Genomic DNA, 9,422 nt, shown 5'->3' with positions numbered 1-9,422 from the left:
CCCCTGTAGGGGCAGCCCAGTCGTGCCCGGCCCGAGACAGACACGGACGAAACTTGCTTTTCTCTTCCCACAGCCATTTCCACTCAAGGACGAAGCTCTTCCAGGCCACCCTCCACCCCCCCCCCAGGTGATGCGTGTCCCCTGGGGAATAGGGGGCCCTGGCCAGGCCAGCTTGGCACCCCAACACCTTCCCTCTCCTGGGGTGGCTCTACCCGGCCTTCTGAGGTCTCCTTGGCAAGTGTGGGTGGCCCCCTGACCCCCACCCTGCGGGGCACAGCTGCAGTGGCCGGCTTGTCCGGGAGGGGCTGCCTTCCCCTTCCAGCACCCCACCCCCCACACACATGGGGGGGCAGTGTGCCTCACAGGGCACCTGGGGGGCGAGTCCTGGCCAGCAGGGGTGACCCTGGGCCCCATGACGCCCACTGGGGTGCCCGGTATGTGGGTGTGTGGGCTGGACCTGGGGTTATAGGAGGTTTCAGATGGTGCTGCTCCCCTCCCCACGGCCTGCCCCTGTGTCCGTCACCGTTGGAGTGGGGTGACTGGTGACCCCAAAAGTCATGTATGTCCGTGTCCCTGTTCCCGCCGTCCTGGGATGGGCCTTGCTTTGCTGACGGGACCAAGTTAAAATGAGGCCAAACCGGATTGCGTGACGGCGGCCCTAAAGCCGACGGCTGGTCCCCCACAGAGGCCCCGAGGAGCCGGGTGCCACTGCTCCCACAAAGGCTGCTCCCCAGGAACTCAGGCCGAAGGTGCTGCACTGAAGTGGAACTCGTGGTATGGAAAGGGCCTTGGCCCCCAGATGGCCTGTGGCAGCTTCCTGGGGTGTAGCTCACACCGTAAAGCTCACGTTCTAGGGGGGCCCTCGGTGGTGGTGGTTAGAATTGCATTTTTATTTATTAACCTTCACCCAAGGCCACGCTTGGGGGAGGGGCAGGAAGAGAGAGAAACGTTGATGTGAGAGAGAAACACCCATCGTTGCCTCCCATTCACGCCCTGACCAGGAATCCAATCGGCAACCTGCCCGTGCTCTAACCACTGAGCGCTCCAGCCGGGCAAATGGCTGCTTTCAGAATTTGTTTACAACCACAGCCTCTGACTCCTCACCCCACAGAGGCCCCGTGCCCCTCCCTGGGGGACCGGCTACTTTCCGTGTGGGGGTTCAAATGGCCCCGGACCCTCACGTCCGTGGAACCCTGTGTGGGTACCCTTGTGTCTGGAGTGTGTCCTTCTATGGACGGGAATGTTCCATGTGTGGGTCCACTCACCTGAGGTTTTGGTGCCTCATGTCACCTAAGTCTGGGGTGCCCCCCCCACGCCCTGCCGTGGGAGGCCTCCCCCTCGCCCCTGTGGGGCCTGTGGAGGGCGCTGGGGTGTCCCCCCTGCCCCCCTGTTCAGGGGGAGGGCACCTCACCAGGGACTCTCACTATCCTGGAGTCAGCAGAGGCCAGCACAGTGGGATCTCAGGGTGGGCTGGTCCGTGGTCACCCCCAGACTGGCAGGTCCCTCCTCACCCCTGCGCGCCCTGCTCACGGGCCCTCGCTCCCCCTGCCCACCTCACCCCTGCGCGCCCTGCTCACGGGCCCTCGCTCCCCCTGCCCACCTCACCCCTGCGCGCCCTGCTCATGGGCCCTCGCTCCCCCTGCCCCCCTGACAGGTGAGGCCTGGGGTCCGGCACAGCTGGGGCCAGTCCTCTGCCCTTTCCCAGAGGCTGCGTCTCCGTCTCCGTGTGGGCTGGGCTTCACCTGGGCGGGAGGCGGCTTTCAGCCCGTCCCACTTGGGGGTGCCGCCTGCCCCACTGGGGTGCTTCCGGGCCACAGCCTGGGGTCTGAGCACCTGCCCCCCCCCCCCACGACCTCTCTCTCTGTGGAGCAGCCAGGCAGCACCAGCAAGGACCCCAGGTCCCCCTCCTCCGCAGGCCTGGGGGGCACCCACAGCAGGGGACCCCTAATGTCTGAAGGAAGAAGGGTGCCCTCTCCCAGGGCCTGAGGGGCCTCCCCATCCCTTCCCAGTCCCTGTCCAGCCCCTGCCCATGACCTTGATCCCTGTCCTGCGCAAAGCCCAGCCAGCCCTCCCCGCCCCCCACCCCGCCCCCCACCCCACCCCCGGGCCTGCCAAAGCGCCTGGCTCCTTGGCCGGGAATGAATGGAGGGGTGGGTGAGGGGGGACCCACGTAACAGCCAACTTACACCGGCTGCACCGGCCCCCCAGCTCCCGCGGTGGGCGGGGCCTCGGGTCCGGCCCCAGGCCGCCCGCTCCCGGCGGGCAAGATGGCGCGGCGGGGCCGGGGCGGTGCGCGCGGGGCGGGCGGGCGGCTGCCCGGGGGTCGCGGCGGCGCGGGCACGGGCACGGGCGCGGGCGGAGTGTGCAAAGCGGCGCGGCCCGACCACGCGGCCTCCGCACCTGCTGAGCATGGCCCCGCGCCGGCTGACCCCGCGCGTGGGCCCGGCGCGTCCCCGCCTCCTTGCGCGCTTTCACGTTCCCGCCACGGGCCCACCCGCGAGTGCCGCACGTCTTGGGGGGCCCCTCCCCGTGTCCGCGCAGCGCCCCCCCGTGTCCCCAAAGCTCAGCCGGCGTCTCCGTGACCCCCGCCTTCTCGGCCCCACCCCTTCTCCGCTCTCCCATCCTCATCTCTGCCCCCGCACCCCCGCCTCGGTGCCCCCAGCCTGCGGGTCCCCCCGCGCCCACCTCCGTGACCCGAACCCCGCACTGCCGCCCCCCACACCTCCGCGCCCCCTCCGCCTGCGGGTCCCCCCTCCGCGCGGCTCTGCCCCCCCCCCCGGCCGGAGAGGAGCCCCCCCCAGCGCGCGCGCTCCCGCCGGTGTTTTCGGGCAGCACCAGCCCCGAGCCCGGCGCGGCGGCCCGGACGGAGGCGCCCGCGGCCACCCGGCTCCCGCCGCCCCGGCGCCCCGCACCCCGAGCCGGCTGCGCTGTGGGCGGCGGCACCTGCGCTGTGGGCGCCGGCGATGGCGCGGAGCGGGCCGGGGCCGCGGGCGCTCTGAACGCAGCGCCGGGAGCCGCGGGCCGGGCCATGTCCTCCTTCTTTAACCCCAGCTTCGCCTTCAGCTCGCACTTCGACCCCGGTGAGTGCGCGGCGCCCCCTCGGCCAGGCCAGCTGCCCGCCCGGCCGCTGCGGACATGATGCTGCCCGGCCGGTTCCTGTTTTGCATGGAAATTAACCCTTTCCCCACCCAGCGCCGGGGAGGACTGGCTGGGGCAGGACCCCCTGCAGGCCTGCGATGGGGTGGGGAGGGCTGGGGCCCCGCCGTGGGTGGGCGGCGGAGGTGCCCCCTCCCTGGCCCTGTGGGCGGCTCTGGCTCAGGTCACGGGGGCAGGAGGCCTGCATTGGCCCCAGGTGTCCCGCGGAGAGGAGGCCAGGACCGGCTGAGGCCTCCTGGGAGGCGTGGGAGTGCCCCTGAGGCCGAGGCCACCAGGCCCCTTCCTGGCCCAAGGTCCTGGCCGGAGGCTCCCGCCCGGGTAGGAGCCGGCCTGGAGCTCTGCCCGCCACCCGGCAGCTGCGTGTGGAGGTGGGAGCCGTGGCACATCCGTGGGACAGAGCCCTCCGGCCGAGGCCCAGAAGAGATGGGCCTCAGGGGGTGCCCGGGTTCTGGGGCAGTGAGGGGGGCTCGGGGGCCGCTGTCGGATAGCTGCCCGGACCTTGGGCCAGGCCTCTCCCCTGCCAGGCGGGTGGCCCTGGCTGTGTGTTTACCCAGGGATGCCTGGCCTCCTGGCAGAGTGGGCCTGTGCCTGTGCCCGCCCGCTCCAGCCCTCCCCTGGGTGGAGAGAAACCCTGCCCCAGGCTGGGGCCTAGGCACCCACATGGCCCTGGGGCCATGGCACCAGCTGATTCAGTCAAAACAAAGCTGGGCAGCATGTGACGGGCTCTCCTGGAGCGGGCCATGCCTGTGGTGATGCCCGGGGTCCCCTGGGCATGGCCCTGGGAGGCGTCCGCCCCGGCAGCAGGGGAGGGAGCTGGCGGCAGGGTGTCTGCTGGGCTCCGGGTGGGTGTCACGCTCTCAGCTTTCCCCGGGGACTCAGGCTTGGAGAACACAATGTCACCCGCCCATGACCCAGGCATTAGCCCTGGCTGGGCCCGCAGGGCAGGGGGTGGAGGGGCCCGCTGAACCGCCCAGGCCCAGAGCCCTTAGGGACGGGCTAGGCTGCTCCAGGCAGGAGGGTCCCGCCTCCGGTGGGGGTGGCAGCACTGACCGCAGGATGTGGGGGCTGGTCACCCCTCCCCACACTGGGTGTGTGGGGCTCGTGCCCCTTCCCCCCTCGGAGACCACAGCCCTGCCTCACGTGTGGGTGCACAGCTGTGGCCGATGGCGGGTAATGTAGATGGTTTTCAGGGAACAGCTGGGAGGCCAGGGCCCGCCCCCCTGCAGGTCAGTGACTTCGGGAGGAGCCGCTCTGGGTGGGGAGCTGTGTGGACGGTTGGGGAGACAGGGCTCCTGGGGGCTCCCACGAGGGCCTTGGGGAGGAGGAGGGGTGGGGTCCCCGGCCCACCACCCCCTGGAGTCCCGCAGCCCAATCTTACCTCCTGATTCTCCGTTTTCTCATCTGTGAAATGGGACGGCAGTGCCGACTCCCAGGTCCTGGGCAGGCGGGGAAGTGCCTGGTGAAAACTGGACGCTCAGTGAGCAGAGACCGAGGGGGCTGGTGCCTGGGGACAAGGCCACAGTGGCTCCCTGGCTTCCCCGTCCCCGCGGCGGGACGCGCTGGCTCTTGGGAGGTCTGCCCGCGGCTGTGGGGGACCCTGCTGGGGGTCCCCCCCTCAGAGGGCAGGGCGCGTGGCTGTTTCTGTGGTTGCTCAACAGCCGGGGGTAGACAGAGGGGCCGGCCTGGGGGGGGGGTCCTCGCAGTCACGGGGCCGGCCTGCTGCCCATGGGCTTCCCACCCACCGTGGGACTCCCTGGTGGCCCCGAGGTGATGGCGGCAGTTACTCTGACGCCCTGGCCTCTCGGCCAAGTGCGGCCTGGGGACTGGGGGGCCGGGAGGCCAGGCGGCGAGACAGCTCCTGGAGCGTGGGGCCGCGCAGGGGAGCATCTGGGGGCAGCCTCCTCGGGGTCCGAACCTCCCCCAGGACGCAGTCCCAGCCCCCGGCCTCGGGGCTGTGGCAGGGCCCGGGCAGCGGGCGTTCTGGGCAGCCCGGGGTCACCTGTCACAGGGTGACCCTCACTGCGGCTGTGGCCGGCAGGGCCTGGCTCCTCCAGGTGAGGGTGTGGCCCTGTCTGCCCCGGGACAAGGCAGCTCCCACCCACCACCTCCGGGCACTTGGCATCCCGCAGCCCTGACCGGCTGGCCTCAGGCCGGAGGGGGCCGCTCCTGCGCGTTCGTGGCCTGGGGCCAGACCTGGGCTCTGCCAGTCACACCCTGCCTGGGGGAGGCCACTCGGGGTGGGGGAGCCCCTGGGAGGGCCCCATAGGGCCCACACTCTGCTCCCACCCACTCGGATTCTTAATGAACGAGGGCCCCACGGTCCTGCTGGGGCCGCTGTCCCGCTGGGGCCGCTGTCCCGCCGGGCACCGGGCAGGGCCCCTGTGCAGGGACGCGGGGACTTTGTAAGGAGGGTCCCGCCTGCGTCTGCTGCTGGGGTTGGAGCCCCCGTGGCCCGGGAGGGCGTCCATCTTGCTTCCCGGGAGCTGCCTGACCTTTTGGCAGGAGGAGGCGTCCCCGAGAGGCAGTCCCTGGCCCCGGGATGGACGGTCCTCCCAGCCCGGGACTGGCGCGCAGGCTCCGTGGGCAGGGCCAGGTCCTCGCCTACCAGGCTCACGGGCGGGCACGTGGCTGCCACGGCTGAGCCAACCCTGGCCTGGGACTGAGCCTGCGGCCCTTCCTGCTGGCCTTGCCGCCCACTCTCTGCCCAGCCCCACCTGGGCTCTGGCAGAGACCTGCTCCCCCCCTCGTCTCCCCGTCCCCTCATCCCCCCGCCGCCGCGTCCCCCCAGCGCCCTCCGTCCCCCCAGCGCCCAGCGGCGGGTCAAGAGGTTTGGAGGGTCTGTGGTGGGGGCCGTGGGGCGCAGTCTCCCACACAGGTGCCCCCCAGGCCCCTCCCACCTCCTGGGGTGGAGCCTGGGTGGGGGGGGAGGGCGGGTCTGGCCGCACCTCTGCCCAGAGCCGGGTTCTGAGCTGGGAGGTGGGCCTTGGCTTCCCCTCTGACTGAGGTCAGGGCCAGAGGCCTGGGGTTCGCAGGCGCTGTGGCTGCCGCAGTCCAGCTCCTGGGTGGGGGGGCACCCTGCAGATGTGGCCTCGTCTTAGGGGGCCCCGGGGGAGGCCGGGGTGTCTGAACACACGCATGTGGGCACGTGCCCTCGACCACGCTCCCGCCCCCGCCAGGCGCCTGCTCACAGACAGCCAGGGGCCATCCAGGGAGAGGGGAGGACAGGGGCTGAGCCTGGTGCTGCTGGGGAGGCGCCCAGTGACGACCGCCCCCCCCATCTCCGCCGGCAGGGGGCGCCCTGGCCCTGCTGGGGACTCTGTTCCTCCCTCAGGCAACCCTTTGCCAAGAAACTTTGCCCCACAGGCCCCCCCACCCCCCCCACCCCTGTGCTGGGTCTGCCCTGTGGGTGGCTTGTGCGGGCGTGGGCACCCCTCCTGCCTCCCCAGGCCCCCAGAATCCTGCCACTCGCTTCACGGGGTGTCAGGGACAGATGCTGGGCTCTGCTCTCCCGGCGCCCGGGCACTCACGCCGAGGGTTGCACAGTTCCTTCCTGCACCAGATCCTGTTTGCGCCACTGGGCACGGGGCCGGGGCGGGGCCAGGCTGTCCTCAGAGGCCTGCGAGGCCCGCCAGGCCTGTGGTGACCCCAAGCCTGAGCCCCGCGGGCTGTGCCGGCCCCAGCGCAGGGCGGCCGGGGCTCCCTGACTTGGCCGGGGCGGGGCCCCTTCAGTGCCCTGGCTGCTCTCGCCGGATCCACAGGCCGTGGGGCTGGGCCGGGCACCGTGACTTTCCGGAAGGTGGCACGGTGCCGTGGCTTTGGGGTGAGTACCTCCCCGGGGCGCCCAGGGCTGGGAGGGAGGTGACAGCCTTCAGGGCCGCAGAGCCTGTGACCAGCCTGGGACCAGGTGCATCAGAAGGTGGGGGCACGGGGTGGGTGCTGGGGGTTCAGCTGTGTGCAGACTGGGTGGGCCAGTGTGGACCCCGTGGGGGCATTCCAAGCAGCCCAGCCCTGGGGGCATCTGAGCCCTGTGTGGGGGCGGGTCCTGAGCCCTGGGGGCTGTGGGCACAGGCTGTGTGTGCGGCGGGGGGCGGGGAGGATGCGGGGGGACCTGCGTGCGGACGGGGCCCTGGCCCATGGCTGCCCTGACCTGCAGGAAAGAGCGTCCGTGAAATTCAAGGGCCTTGATGCGTGTCTGACTGTGGCAGCGTTTTATTTACTTATTTATGACACTAGAGGCCGGTGCACGAAATTCCCTCACAACCCTGGCTTCGTCTGGAAGGTCATCCGGAAGGTTGTTGGCTGTCTGGTCTAATTAGCATATTACACTTTTATTATTATAGACAGATATCTTTATTGATTTCAGAGAGGAAGAGAGAGAGAGAGAGAGAGAGAGAGAAACATCACTGATGAGATGAGAGAGAATCATGGACCAGCCGCCCCCTGCACGCCCTGCACTGGGGATGGACCCGCAACCCGGGCCTGTGCCCCGACCGGAATCCAACCGGGACCTGGTTCATAGGTCGACGCTCAGCCACTGAGCACGCGGCCGGCGTGAACGCATTTTTAAATCCAGGCGGAGTCTGTGGTGTGAACGTGATCTGCGTGGTGGCATCTCCTGCCGCCACCAGCTCGCTCCAGCTCCGGACGTGCTCAGCCCCCAGAAAGCCGGGGGGCCCTCGCTGTCACCCTGCGCCTCCTGCGGCCTCCGTGCGCCTGCGGTTCGGGGCGTCACGCAGCCTCGCTTCCCCGCCGGCCGCTCTCGGCCTCTGTGTCTCCGCGCCCTCACCCACTCGGCGATGGCTCACTTACTCTGCAGGCGGCGGGCCGTGGCCCGGCCAGGAGACTGGGGAAACTGAGGCGGGGGGGGGGGGCAGGGGTTGAGGCTGGAGGGGGCTGAGTGCCCCGCCCTCCTCCCTCCCAATGGCCCCTGACTGCCCCCCCCTCTCACCCGCCCCGCGCCCCTCCCCTCCCCTCTGGCAGCCCCGGCCTGTTCTCAGCTGAGTCTTGGGGGGTTTGGTGCTTTAGGTCCCACATGTGATGGACCGAGGGGGACTGTCTTTCTCTGACGTGTCCCATCAGGACGACCCGTCTGGGCCCCGCTCTGCCGCGGCAGGCGGTCACCCCGCTTTCTCGTGGCCACGCAGTGTTGCTGGTGCCCGGCCAGGCCTGCCTCACCCGCTCGTCCACGGCGGGCGTGGGCTGCGTCCGGGTCTTGGCTGTTGCAAAGGGCGCGCCGTGGACGTGGGGTGCACAGGTCCTTTCAGATCAGAGCTGGGCTCCTCCTGAGAACCCGGGGGTGGGCTTGCTGGGGGGCAGGGCGCCGCTGTTTTTGTTTTCTTTGGAGCCCCCACACGGCTCCCCCGACGCCGCCCAGGCCGCAGGCCCCAGCGAGCAGGAGCGTGAAACACCTTAACGTCACCATGATTTTATTTTTTTGCCGTTGCTATTATTCACCCTCCTCGTTGCTGGGTCTGGAGACAGGGCCTGGGGGGATCGGCGTTGGGAGCTGAGAGGTTGGGGGTCTCGTGGGCAGAGCTGGGGGCCGGGGGGCGGCACTAGGGGTGCTGGCCCTCCTCTGTCTAGGGGACGCCTCGCCGGCCCCACCAGGCCGTCCTGGAGGCACCAGAGGGCTGAGCTTCCCCCAAGCCCAGGCTCAGCATGGAGCCCTAATTTGGGGGCCAAGCTTGTGTTGGGGGGCCTGTCGTGCTGTCCTGGGCACCTCGGTTTCCCCACCCAGTGAGGGTGAGCCCTGAGGGGGCTCCCGTGGACCAGGGGCTGCGGGAGGGGCCCCCACCGTCTGCAGGGGCCTTGGTGGTTGGTTCAGCAAGGGGGCCACGGGAGGTGCCCGGCCCACACAGTGCCCCCTTCCGGGGACAGCGGGGCCCCCGTCTCAGAGCCGGACAGGCCTCATGTCCCACAGCCCTGGCCCCAGCTGCCCAGAGCCCGGCCAGTGGCCCCCACTTAGGGGGGCCAGGTCCCCCGCCCCTTGGGACTCAGCCTTTCCCAGTGACACCCCTAGAGCTTTGGTAATGGGAGGTGGGGTGACCAGAGTCAGAGACGTGAAGGGGTCCCCCACAGCGCCCAGACCCTGACCTCGTGGAGGGGTGTCTGTGAACCCCTCAATGGGGAAGTGTGCCCGGGTGAGGCCAGAGTGGCCCCCAGTGGCTGGCGGAGGGACTGCAGGCTCGGGCCCCTGCGTCTGCCTGGTGTGTCCGCGTGGGGGGTCCTGGAGCAGGGGTGGGGTGCTGAGGCCGTACCATGAGTTG

The sequence above is a fragment of the Myotis nattereri genome (assembly GCF_964212035.1).
Source record: "Myotis nattereri genome assembly, chromosome: 16".
NCBI lineage: Eukaryota > Metazoa > Chordata > Mammalia > Chiroptera > Vespertilionidae > Myotis > Myotis nattereri.
The sequence above is the reverse complement of the archived record's forward strand: the minus strand, read 5'-3'. Positions refer to the sequence as shown.